The sequence below is a fragment of the Prionailurus viverrinus genome, chromosome C1, assembly GCF_022837055.1.
Source record: "Prionailurus viverrinus isolate Anna chromosome C1, UM_Priviv_1.0, whole genome shotgun sequence".
NCBI classification, from domain to species: Eukaryota; Metazoa; Chordata; class Mammalia; order Carnivora; family Felidae; genus Prionailurus; species Prionailurus viverrinus.
Window position 1 is genome coordinate 184,762,666 of NC_062568.1, and position 11,942 is coordinate 184,774,607.

At 47.3% G+C, this 11,942-nt stretch overlaps 1 long non-coding RNA gene across 1 annotated transcript; it reads left to right on the top strand.

Moving 5' to 3' along the window:
• The first annotated feature begins 627 nt into the window (after positions 1-627).
• On the top strand, positions 628-11,143 carry LOC125171813 (uncharacterized). The gene is made up of 3 exons (XR_007154427.1): positions 628-1,260; positions 10,265-10,352; positions 10,759-11,143. It is a non-coding gene; the product is annotated as an uncharacterized LOC125171813 (long non-coding RNA).
• Positions 11,144-11,942: the final 799 nt, after the last annotated feature.

Genomic DNA, 11,942 nt, shown 5'->3' on the forward strand with positions numbered 1-11,942 from the left:
AAGGAGCACCAAAGATTGCCAGCAACTACCAGAAGCTAGGGACAGAAGGGGAAGGATTCTTCCCCAGAATCCTCAAAGGGAGCATGGATGGCCCTGTTCCCTTGAGTTTGTATTTCTAGCATCCAGAAATGTGAGGGAATAAATTTGTTGTTTTTAAGCTGCCCAGCTGTAGTGGCAGCCCTAGAAAAGATATGCAGAGATTTTTCCATTGCCACCTCCATGACTCTCATGTGAGCAGAACCTTCCTGCTGGAAGTGAATCACTGGACAGGTGGGGGGAGGGAGGTGTGGAACTAGGTCACTGAGGGCATTCAGTGCCCTCCTGTGCCCCTCTACACCCCTGTGCAGTCCTGTGGGATGGTCTGTGGTCTGCTCAGGAAGGAGAGTAGGGGGTTCTGATTGGCCCCAGAAATATGCCCCATCTTTCTTCTGTAGTTCAGCAGTAATTCTCTAGGGTGAGGGTGTACAGAGCCGGAGCTTTCCACCTTGGGCCCCGACATCTCAGGATGGGCTCCCTGGGTAGTTCTGTTGGCAGCTTTAGCTTGTGAGCTCACCAAGCTTTGTGAGGATTTGTCATGGCTTCAAGGGGTTGGCTCAGTACATGAGTAGAGTCTGGAGTTTGGGGCCTGTGCCTGCCGGTGCCGTTTGATGCTGAAAGAGATACCACATCTGCAATGTGAGTCCCTCCTCTTCTCTGCCAAGGCATGTCCTCACTAGGGCTGTTCCCCCTGATGCAGAAAAGACATACCGCATACCTCAAGATGCCTTTATGGGCCATTGGCCCCTGGCCTGTCTTCTCTGGGAATATTGTGTCTGGATGGGTGTCATTGACCTAGCCCTGGTTTGTGAGTGCTAGAAAGGAGGAAGGGAAGATGAGGAGAAGGAGAATGGAGAACACACACCTAAGAGTTTTTCCTTCAAATTGGAATAAGCTCCAGGGGCCCACCCGCTGCTATCATTATGATGTCACAGAAAGGAACAGCCAGAGCAGGGGGAAGAAATTCATGAAGTCATCTGGCCCAAAGCCCTCTTCGATCTTCCATACCACCAGGATGGCAGAGGTTGGTGCATGTTTCTGACAACTGAGCTCTTGAATACCCGAGACCACACAGCAGCAACACTGGGGGACGAACTCACTGAGCTGGTGCCCAGCTGCTCATCTGGGAAGTTCTACCGGGTTCTCACTTGTAATCAGCAAACCAGACTCCTCACCTTAGAGACTATCAGACCAAGCTTCTCTTGGGATCCTTGAAGATGGCTGGTAATGAATGTGAAATGATGACTCATGTCGTATTTAAGCAAGACTCTGGGTGTGCGTGTGAATGGGGATTGCTCAAAATCATGTCGAGGTGCTGATGATTGCATCAAAGCCTCTGCAGTGGGGGAGGGCGGGAGAGAGAAAAGGTAGCCGTAGATTTTAATACAGAAAGGGAGCAACCACCTGTGAAGCTTTGTAGAGAATGATGATCTGCGTTCCTGGCTGGTTCTGCTTTCATATCCTCTGGAAAATACTCTGCTGTGCTCAAAGCCCTTGAGAGACAGAAAATAAGAGAGACTTAACCTTGGCCTTATGCAATGACCAAATGAAGTTCTCAAAGTCAACATGGAGCAGTGAGGACCATAGGTCCTCACAAGAGTGAGGAGGACCGACGATCTGGCCTGGTCCCCACCACTTCCCCTGTTTGACAGGGCTTTAGCGCATTGTCAAATACCGACTTGATCCTAGTCAGAAAAGCCCCAGAGAGTGACCATGCGGCTGATATGTTAGAAGAGTCTTTAGGAGCTCACCAGTGTGAGTTTGTCCTGACAGCTACTCCAGCTGACAGCTGAATTTGCTTCTTTCTACTTCAAAATCATCGTGCCTCCTGTAACAAAAGCTAGGGGAGCCAACCTGAGTCCAGCAGTTTAGTTTGTAACCTCGTTCCTTTTTCCTTCAGGGGAGAGGGATGCGTCAGCCACGGGAAGCAGGCCAAACACTCCCGCGTTTCTCTTCTGTCTCAAGTGGAGATTAATTATGTTGTAACTTCATGTTGATGGTGATGGGAGGGTCCCCTAGCAAGAGCAAACCTTCCCCAATTCTTCAGGAAAGAATAGACTGTGGCAGATTTGAACTTGGCCTAAGGGGCAAGGTATTGATGTCATCCAGGCCAGACCACAGTCCCCTATTTCTGGGTTGACACCCCAGAAAGCCTCATATATGCAGCCTTTCAGAGGCTTTTAAAAGCAGGATGGGAACAATCTGATGGATACATTGTAGGGCTACATGAGGAAAGTAAAAGATAAAACCTGCTTAAAAGCACCTGTCTCCAGAAACTACAGGCCAAAGAGAGGTACTAAGACTTTGTTTCCATGGAGTTGAGCTGAGAGGGGCAGCTTTGGGGCAAAAGACACAAATATGGGGCTTGAAATCAAAATTCTGGGGTCAAGACCCAGCTTTCCCACGTGCTGTGTGACTTTGGGCAAAACCTTTCACCAGAGTTTCCTTTTAGGGAAAATGGTAAGAACAAGTACACTAAAAATTGTTAGAAGGACCATATGGCATATGTGCATATTGTAAAATGCCATGTAAGGGTTGGTGTAGTGATTCTCACTGTGGCCTCGAATATGGGATGTGCCTGTGTTCACACCACAAATAGCCAGACACCTTGGTGGCCATGAATGTTGGGTTTAATCATAAGATCTGCTCTTTCCTGAGAGCCAAAGGTCTAGGAAGTTTTTGTTTGTTTGTTTACTTGTAAGCGACTCTTTCTTAGAACTTTCTAGCTAAGAAATCTTCTGTCGTATATCACCATTGACCAAAAGTCTTTGGGCGACTCTGCCCACCCACTTAAGCCTTTGATTCTTCCTCCCTGAGGTCAAGGGGTCAGACAGATTTCCTCAGTGGTGCACTGAGTGCTCTAAAGTTGTATGACTCTACCCACCAAGAGGAAAGCTTTTGCTTGTGTCAGATAGCCTTCTGGAACCCAGGTTACACATGAGGCAGTAGGCTGAGTGCGGGAGGAGGACACCAAGCTCTTTGGTATTCTTGCAAACTAGAGGGCACCCCATGCCAAGATGCCTGGCACTGCTCAGAGAAAGGTCACCCACCCCTTCAGAGTGCCAGCAGAATTTTATGGGACTTGAGAGAAGGGAGGCGTTACCCAGCATGGATAGGAGAAGGAAGGGAGAGGCAGGGACGGAAGTGGCTCTGAGCTGGCCTTGCCCTAACAGGTGCAGTGTCACATACGCAGTGAACAGCTCGTGTCGAGACCCAGTGGCAGGAAATGGGGGGTGGCACGTGCTGTTCCTCACTTACAGTCTCAACAAAAAAGAAAAATGAACAGATACCGAGGCTGAGGAGTTGCTATTATGTGCTGGGTACAAGGCCCGACCCAGTGGTAACTGGGTACATGTTTCTGAGTCAGTCGGCCTGAGTTTATCATGTCGGCGCTCCTTACTGGCAAGTGTGTGAGTGCCAGGCTTAATCCTGGGAGGACTGGGCGCCCACACCCTTCGTGCAGGGCCCCCTGGGTGGAGGAGGGCAACTTTCCTGTCTGGGCACTGCCACTTTCCATTCACTTCACACGCCAGTGTTTTGACATGTTAGCGCCTGGCCTGTTAACACGGGATAACAAGGGCGTGCGCCCAAAGGCGGTGCCCGGCTCCTGAGCTGGCACCCGGCCAGGGCAGCCTTGTCTAGCTCCTTTCCCTGGGGTGGCAAGAAGGCAGCTACTGGGTAGTTCTGGCTCCTCTGAGTGCCTCCAAACTAGAGCCTCTCCAAATGTCAGGGAGGAGAGTTTATGACTTCGGCCTTTTATGATGTACCTTTAAGGCCAATTATTTCTAGAGCTAATAATCCTAACACCTCATTGAATTAGGAACTGGGAAGAAAAGGAATACACTTCAAAATCCATGAAATTACAAGCGGATTGAGTGACTCACTATTCTGGATGAAGGCTTTATAGTCTGTAGTCATTATTATTGTTAATAATAATATTAATATTAATAAGCATTTATTCACACACACACATGCCCATGGGTCTTTGGTCAGAGCTCATGGAGGACACAGACAGACTCTGTCCTCAGGGAACCGAAGGAGGCTATCTCTAAGACACTGTAGTAAATCACTTGAGTATTGTAACTGTCAAGGTTTTAAACACCTAAAAATCAGCACTATCATTAGCAATCAGTAATCACTGTTATAGAAGAATAAATCTTGTAATCTCCAAATTACCTGTTTGCACCAATTACAGTTCAACTGATGAAACATACCAATCAAAGGGGAATTTACTGGAGGCGCCCAGGCTTATCTAGGTTAAAAAAAAAAAAAAACAAAAAAACACCAGGAACCCGCTGAGTTCCCAAACTGTTGTTTCTTAGCTCAGTCTCCGTTAGGGTGGATTTTCTGGAAGTGGAGCTGATAAAGCCCTACACAAGTACCCCCAGGCAGGAGGGAGTCCAGTTTTCACTTACTTGTTTATTTATTCACTTATTCCCTGCCTGCCTACAAAAAGGATTTGAGGTAGGTCACACTAAAAACACAGATCTTGCAGGACGGTTTTTTTAAAAAAGCAAAAGGAAGGTTGGAAATTTTGGGGGTGGGGGTTGAGGTGTTCGAATGTTGAGCTCCCACAAATCTTCTTGAGAGTTCTTTTCTAAGCACGGGGCTGGGCCCCACAGGGAGCAGAAGGAGAAGCCGGCCCTCCCGTTGCCTGTAAGGAAGGCCCAAGTCGAGGAGCCACACAAGCTTCCGACTGAGTCTGAGCTTCTCAGAAGGTAGTGCACAGAGGACGTCCATGTGTTGTCTAGCTCTCAGCCCACAACGAAAGAAAGCGGGTAAACAGAGAGGTAGATTTTTTTTTCCTTTTTGTAAATACTAAAAAAAATATCGAAGGGGCCCAGTGGGAAACCATCTCAGTGTTTTTTTACCAGTCTCCCAGTTGTGTTCTCCACGTGGTCATTTCTTGGCTGGAGTTAGAAGAAGGCGATGGAAATGTGGACCCACTGAGCCTTCTCTGGTTTACTCTGGAGCTTTGGACAATCTCGATCTGGTGTTTGCAACTGAGGGGAAACCAGGGAGCAGTGGCCGGGAAGAGGTGGGGAACGGACAGGAGCTGGAAGTAAACTGGAAGGAAAGCAGTCCCCTGGCGGATTTGGCTCAGGGATTAGGAAGTGAAATGGATTTAAACAGCGAGGGTCTTCTCAGCCCTGCGCTGTGTGCCGGGCTTCTCCTAAGGGTGCCTCTGCATACCCTGCCACTGCAATAGTCCCAGCATCCCATCCCTGCTCTTCCGTGGATCTTGGTTGCATCGCCGTTTTCCCAGCCCCTACCTGGCTTTATTGCTTGCCCATATGGTTCTGCATCTCTAGGAAATTATATCCTTGTCTTCTGAGGGCTCGCTTTATGTTTGTTTTTTCCTTTAAGGTTACCGTGAGTTCATTTTCACTTCTGCCCTTGAACATGGTAACGGCAAAACTGTTTAAGTAGCAACTTTCTACATGGTGCCCTCTGTTGGTAGACAGCCTCCCCAGTGACCCCAATTGCCTTGGCCTTGTGGTACTCACGCATTTGTGTAGGTCCCTCCCACATGGACTCACGGTTGTTCTATGTGACCAGCAGGATACCACAGTGTTAGATACCGTGCTGAGTGCTATGTATAGGACAGGCACCATCTTTGACCTCATGGAGTTTACAGAGTTTACAGAGCAGAGAATATAGATAGATAGGAAGATGATAGATAGATAGATAGATAGATAGATAGATGATAGACACTGAGAGCTCTAGCTTTGGAGCTAGATAGAACTGGCTGAATTGTGGCTTCTTCACTTGGCTTTGTGACTTTGAGCAAGTTATCTAAGCTCTCCGAGTGTCTGTTTCCTCATCTTTACATTAATTTTTTTAAGTTTATTTATTTTGAGAGAGATAGAGAGGGGGGAGGTGCAGAGAGAGAGGGAGAGAGAGAATCCCAAGTAGGCTCCACGCTGTCAGCACAGAGCCCGACATAGGGCTCGAACCCATGAACTGCGAGATCATGACCTGACTTGAAATCAAGAATTAGACACTTAACCGACTGAGCCACCCAGTGCCCCTGTTTCCTCATCTTTAAATCAAATATCCATCTTGAGGATTACACGTGACAGTGTATTTACCACCGTTTCCAGGTTTGGGTGGCTCCTCCATAAATGTTATTCCCTCCAGCCGCGCTGGTGCTGAGAATGTATGATGAGTAGGAGGTCATCTCTGCCTTCAGGGGGCTCTGAATGGAGCGGAGGGGACAGATGTGTACTCACGAAAGTTCAAGGCAGACTGTGACAAATGCTGTTACAGGGGCGGAGAGGACAGTGGGAACCCAAAGGAAGGCATAGGAAAAGCTTCATGGAGCTTAGGTGACATTTTAACAAGCCCTGGCGGGTAAGAACTTTCATCATTGCAGATAGGGAGGGGAAATCCCGAGAAGTCACGAGGCATAAAGCCTCCTGATACCAGCTATGGTGGAAATGCACTAACTTTTGGTCATACCGCTTCCCCGTAGTAGGCTGTGATCTCTTCATCGGTAGACAGCAGCTGCTAAACTCGAGAGTAAATGTTCCTTCCAGCTCACCCATTCCACAAGGCCAGGGTACTGCTCTGTTCATTACCAACTTTCAGCTCCTAATACATGGTGAGCACTCAATAAATATGTATTAAATAAGCAGGTATAATTTTATGCGTAAGTGGCTTGTCTCAAATGAGAAAAATCAGGGAAATATTTTTTCCATTTACTTGACATAAGTCATTTCCTGGGGCAGGGGGGCGGGGGGACAGGTGTGGTGGCAATGAACCCATCTACATTGTGTCACTATGTTTTGTCAAAGTCCTTCTGTCATCCTGGTCCTTCGATTTCTTGGCTGTGCCTCCTATTTCTTCCTTACATCCCCTAGTCTTGCTGTGGGCTCCTGCTCAAACTTTCAAGCGACTGGCATTTCCCTGGAGATTTCTTTAGCACTCAGCACCACGTCCTCGGTCCAGGCGAGGCAGACCCAGCCAACTCTGAAGAAGCTTTGCATGTTTTCCTTCACTTAACTTCCATTTTGCGATTGGCGTCTCCATGAATGGAGTAACCGTGAAACCAGAGCTCAACAGAAGAACGTCGAAAGCTGTCGAGCTACTACTATGCCACAGGACAGGGCTGGCTATTGGTGAAACTGTGCTATGAGGGGGTTTAGGCCCTGGGGGGTCCCCACCCCACTCCGTTTTGCCTCTGCTCCCCTCCTCAGGCCTATGCTTAAGACCCTCATGCTGTTTTCTTCTCCACTGGGACTCCTGGGGCTTACTCTGCTCCAGCCTTTCCAGATCACCCTTGTTCTTTCAAAGCTCATCCTGGGTTCCATTTCCTCTGAGATCTGCGGCTCTGTGTTTTTGGTACAATTAATTCGGTCCACACTTAATGCCCATCCTGTGCCTGGATCAGTATAAGCTCACAGGATGCCAGATGAAGGAAAAGCGCTTCTTGGCCCTGATCTGGCTTTCTAGGATGAGTGGCCAAGACGACAAACCAAACGATGCAAAGCCATTAACGGACAGTCCCTTTTAAGTGATAGATTTACATGTTACCAGGAGCTTTCTGAAGTCAGTGGCTTACCTTCAAAGCATTCTTATTGTGACAAACAACTTTTAAAAGGTTTTCTCTTTTCTTAACCTTACAAGCAGGAGAGCAGTACTTATCAATGGCAGAAAACTTGGAAAGTGAAAGAATATATACGTAGGGGACAAACTTGTTGATGATCTCACTACCCAGAGGCAAGCCAGCGTTGGAATATTTTTCTTGTCTTTTTTCCCCGATGCACCCGAGATCCTGTGTTGCTATAATTTTGCCTCTACCACTTTTGTTAGCAAGCACTCTATCCCAACCATTTTGCAATGTTATAAAACACACTGAAGAGTGATTCTAATGGTAGGAGTTTGTCAGCAAGTAGGAGCGCTGAATTTATTTGGCACTGAGACTTGGGGTAGCCTCTCTAATAATACTCCCATTTCTGCGACTTCTAAGACAAGTGCTGCCATAGTGTATTTGTAACTCAGCCGATCTGCTCAGCCCTTCTCTGAAGACACCGCATCCTGTGCCGTTAGGTGCGAGCATCTCCAGTCTCCAGATTCTCCACTTCCTCCCTTCCCCCACCCCGACTTCCTTCATCTCCAGCGAGCGATAATATCTTTCATTTGAGCTTCTCTTTCTGCCTTCAATGACTGCCTCCCCTGATGAATTCTCTCTGGGTGACTTTGGCATTTGCATATTTCCTCGCTTGGATATTCTGAGATGTTGGAACCAGAGAGCAGGTTGATGCGATCAGGTACTTAGCTGAATGAGGCTTTCTCGGGAACTGCACAAATATTTGGAGTCGGGTGTGTGCCAATAGGCAATTAATTGAAATGTGGACACAGCAAGCTTCTGGAGGAAGGAAACTGAACTTGAGAAATTAGCTGTGGGAAGCAATCCTCCGCAAGATACAAAACAGTAATTTGGGAATTTCCTTTACCTCAGACTGAAATTGATTTGGTACAGAAAGAGGAAAACAAAAACAAAAACAAAAAACCCAAACCCAAACACGGTTGACTCCTGCATTACCAGAGCTGGAAGGCATTGTCAGAGAATGCTGGTCTGACCCTCCTGGGGATGGAGGAAAGAAAGCCCAAGGTCAGTGGCAAGTTGGGGCAAATTCAGGACCAGAAGCAAGATGTCCTGACTCCAGCCCAGGGCACTATCCATTTTATAAGCTGACTGTCTACCTGGAGAGCCGGATTATCATATCAGGAGCAAAAGGGCGAGGACTGTGATTTAAGCATTTCCCCGTCACCGATGACTTTGTGAATACATTTAGGAAAATCCGTAACAAAACCAAGGTACTCGCTGATTGTGGCCTTAAGGACGGAAGCACATCTAGCCAACATTTATGGGGCTCCTGCTTCATGTGTGGCTGTCCGCTAGGCACTAAGAATGGAGGTGATTACAAATAGGGTCCCTGCTCCACACTGTGTGATGTTGGCCTGATCCCGGGAGGGGCCCAGCTCCTGACTTGTCCTCTTTAGAGGTATGAGCCTCTGTGTCCATCTGCATTTCTCTGTCTTCCAGGAGAATGGACCTTTCTCAAGATTTTTATAAATGATGTATAAGAAAAGAAAAGAGAAGGTCTGACCGTGACGTTGCTTTAGGATTCAGATTATCTTAGAATGATATGAAAATCACCTGTTCATTGTTAAGGTATATATTTCGTGGTTCAGGACCAGAGTGATCCATTTTATTTATTTATTTATTTATCTTTATTTTTTAAATTATTTTTAATGTTTATTTATTTTTGGCAGAGAGAAAGAGAGAGACAGAGCACAAGCAGGGGAGGAGTAGAGAGAGGGGAGACAAAGAATCCGAAGCAGGCTCCAGGCTCCAAGCTGTCAGCACAGAGTCCAACGCGGGGCTCAAACCCACAAATGGTGGGATCATGGCCTGAGCCGAAGTCGGACGCTTAACTGACTGAGCCACCCAGGCGCCCCTGGAGTGATCCATTGCAGGCTTCCCCTAGAACATGGTTCTCAAAGTGCGGTCCCTGAATGGGAGGCATCAGTACTGCCTGGAGACTTGTCAGAAATGCAGATTCTCAGGTCCCACCTCAGTGCTACTGAATCACAGGCACTGGTAGGGCCCTGCCATCTGTTTTAACAAGCCCTCCAGGGGATTCTCATGCATGGTGGAGTTTGAAAACCATTGCCCTAGAAAATATGATTTGGAAATCTGGGCTGCTGAATTCTAGCACCAAGGAGGTAATCTATTTTTTATTATTGGACCCTTAAGAATAAACTCTCTTCATTTTAGAATACCCAGGTGAGCTGTTTCTATCCATTGCTGAGTGTTAAACGGGAAAACATGTCCAAATAATTCTTCAAAATTTAACTGACCAGCAGAGTCAGACACGATTCTGGGTAACCTGTCGTATTTCCAGTAAGCACAACGTTTGCATACTTTAAAGTTTCATGGAATAACTGAATAAGTTAATTGATTGCTTAATATGTTATTTTTAGAATATCACTTCCTTACCTCATGTGAAAGTTTATTCAAAATTCAAATGGGAACATTTTATTACCCCAAAATGTTTTCCCATATACTTGAACATGTTACTAAGGAAACCAGTTGCAACATTGCAGTGATATTGTTGCTCTAACAAATTAACGATTCAGCCATGTAGATGCCACACTACGATTTTTTTCTCTCTCTAGAAAATTTCACACTTATTGAATTTATACATTTATAACACAGGACGTTGCAAGCGACGCTATACGGAGAAATCGCATCCCAGAGTGACAACGGAGGTTTCCCTGGGATGTGTTTTGTGCTGTTTGAGCAGGTGATTTTTCATCCTGTACCAGGAGCTCTTCTGCGCAGGGAAGCTGAGTTAGAGAGAGCAACCATCTCACAAGGACACTTGATGTCAAGCTTGGGGGGTTCTCGCTGGTGAACAGCGACTAAAACCGGCTGCGTGTGTGCAAAGTGTGTGCTAATCACACTTTTAAGGAATCGAAGGACATCAAAGCATGAGATCACGCGACTGAGATGGCACCAGGAGATGGGGGGGGGGGTGGATACAGCACAGTGGGAGGCCTCCTGCATTTTCTGCCTCAATGGGGGGAGGTGAGGTTATTAATGAGGGGATAGATTAGAACAGATGGGTATTTTTGACACATTTCCCCATGTTGTTATTTTCCAATACCCCATCTTCCCACCAGCTAGTCATGTGCCTTTCTCTTGGTTAGGAGTGAAAGCATGTGACTTTTTAAAGGGAAACCTCAGGAAGGGAGAGTGGAAGTGGAGACATTGCCATAATGATCAGAAGGCACCCTCAGTGGATTTGGAGAGTCTTCCTGAAGCCTCTGCTGGGAGGGGAGAGGGAGAAGCCACCGTGGGCTTGTGTGACTTTGGACACCGTGTTCGAAGGGAAGCCGTGTGACCCTTTCCCACTCACTCCAGCCCAGCCTCACGGCATCCAGCAGCCACCACTCGCCTCCTGATTGCCGTACCTTTCTGCAGCCTGGAGATTTGCATTGTAAATGCTGTTTGCTAGGCCCCTGAAATAATATTAATCACCGTAAAACAATTACGTTGCATAATTTGTACATAAAAAAGAAAGAGTGAACCTTTCGCTTGAATTAATATTTCCTTGTTTGTATCTTTCTCATCCTCACAAATAATGAGACCCCTGTCTGCCCTTCTAGGTGAGAATGGCTTTGGGAAAAGAAAGGTATATATCTTCGAATGGCTTCTTGAAATGATGCACAGTTGTCCGGAGCCTGGTGGCCTATGCAGTTTGGGGTGGAAGAACCACAGACCCTGGGGAAAGGGACATCTCGACACCCTGTTGCAAGGTGCTTCTTGCAAAGAGGAGAGACAGAAGGGTGGGCACCAGGGAGCTGCACAAGGGGAAGGTCTGGGAAGCAGAGCAGCAAAGGAGCAAGGCTCTGTGCCTGTGTTTCTGTGGGTGCACCCTGTGTCCATCTGGGGAGAAACAGCTGGCAGTGAACAGAAGCCTAAGGGAGTTGGGAACCACCATTCACACCCACTGCCCACCGTACTGGGTTCAGTGGTGGTCTTCACAAGATTTGTCCATGTACTAACCTCTGGAACCAGCGAACATGGATTTCTTTCGGCAAAGAGTCCTTTCAGATGTAATTAAGTTAGAGGTCTTGAGATTAGATCAGCTTATACTATCCAGGTGGGCTCTAAATCCAATAATAAGTGTCCTTATATGAGACAGAGGGAAGAGACCCTGGAAGTGAAGAGGAGAAGGCCCTGGGAAGATAGAGACACACGATGCGGCCACAGCCCAGGGATGCCTGGAGTCACAGGAGCTCAAACAGGCAAGGAAGGATTCTCCCCTCCAGCCTTTGGAGAGGGCGTGGCCCTGCCTAGGCTTGATTTCGGATCTCTGGACTCCAGAACT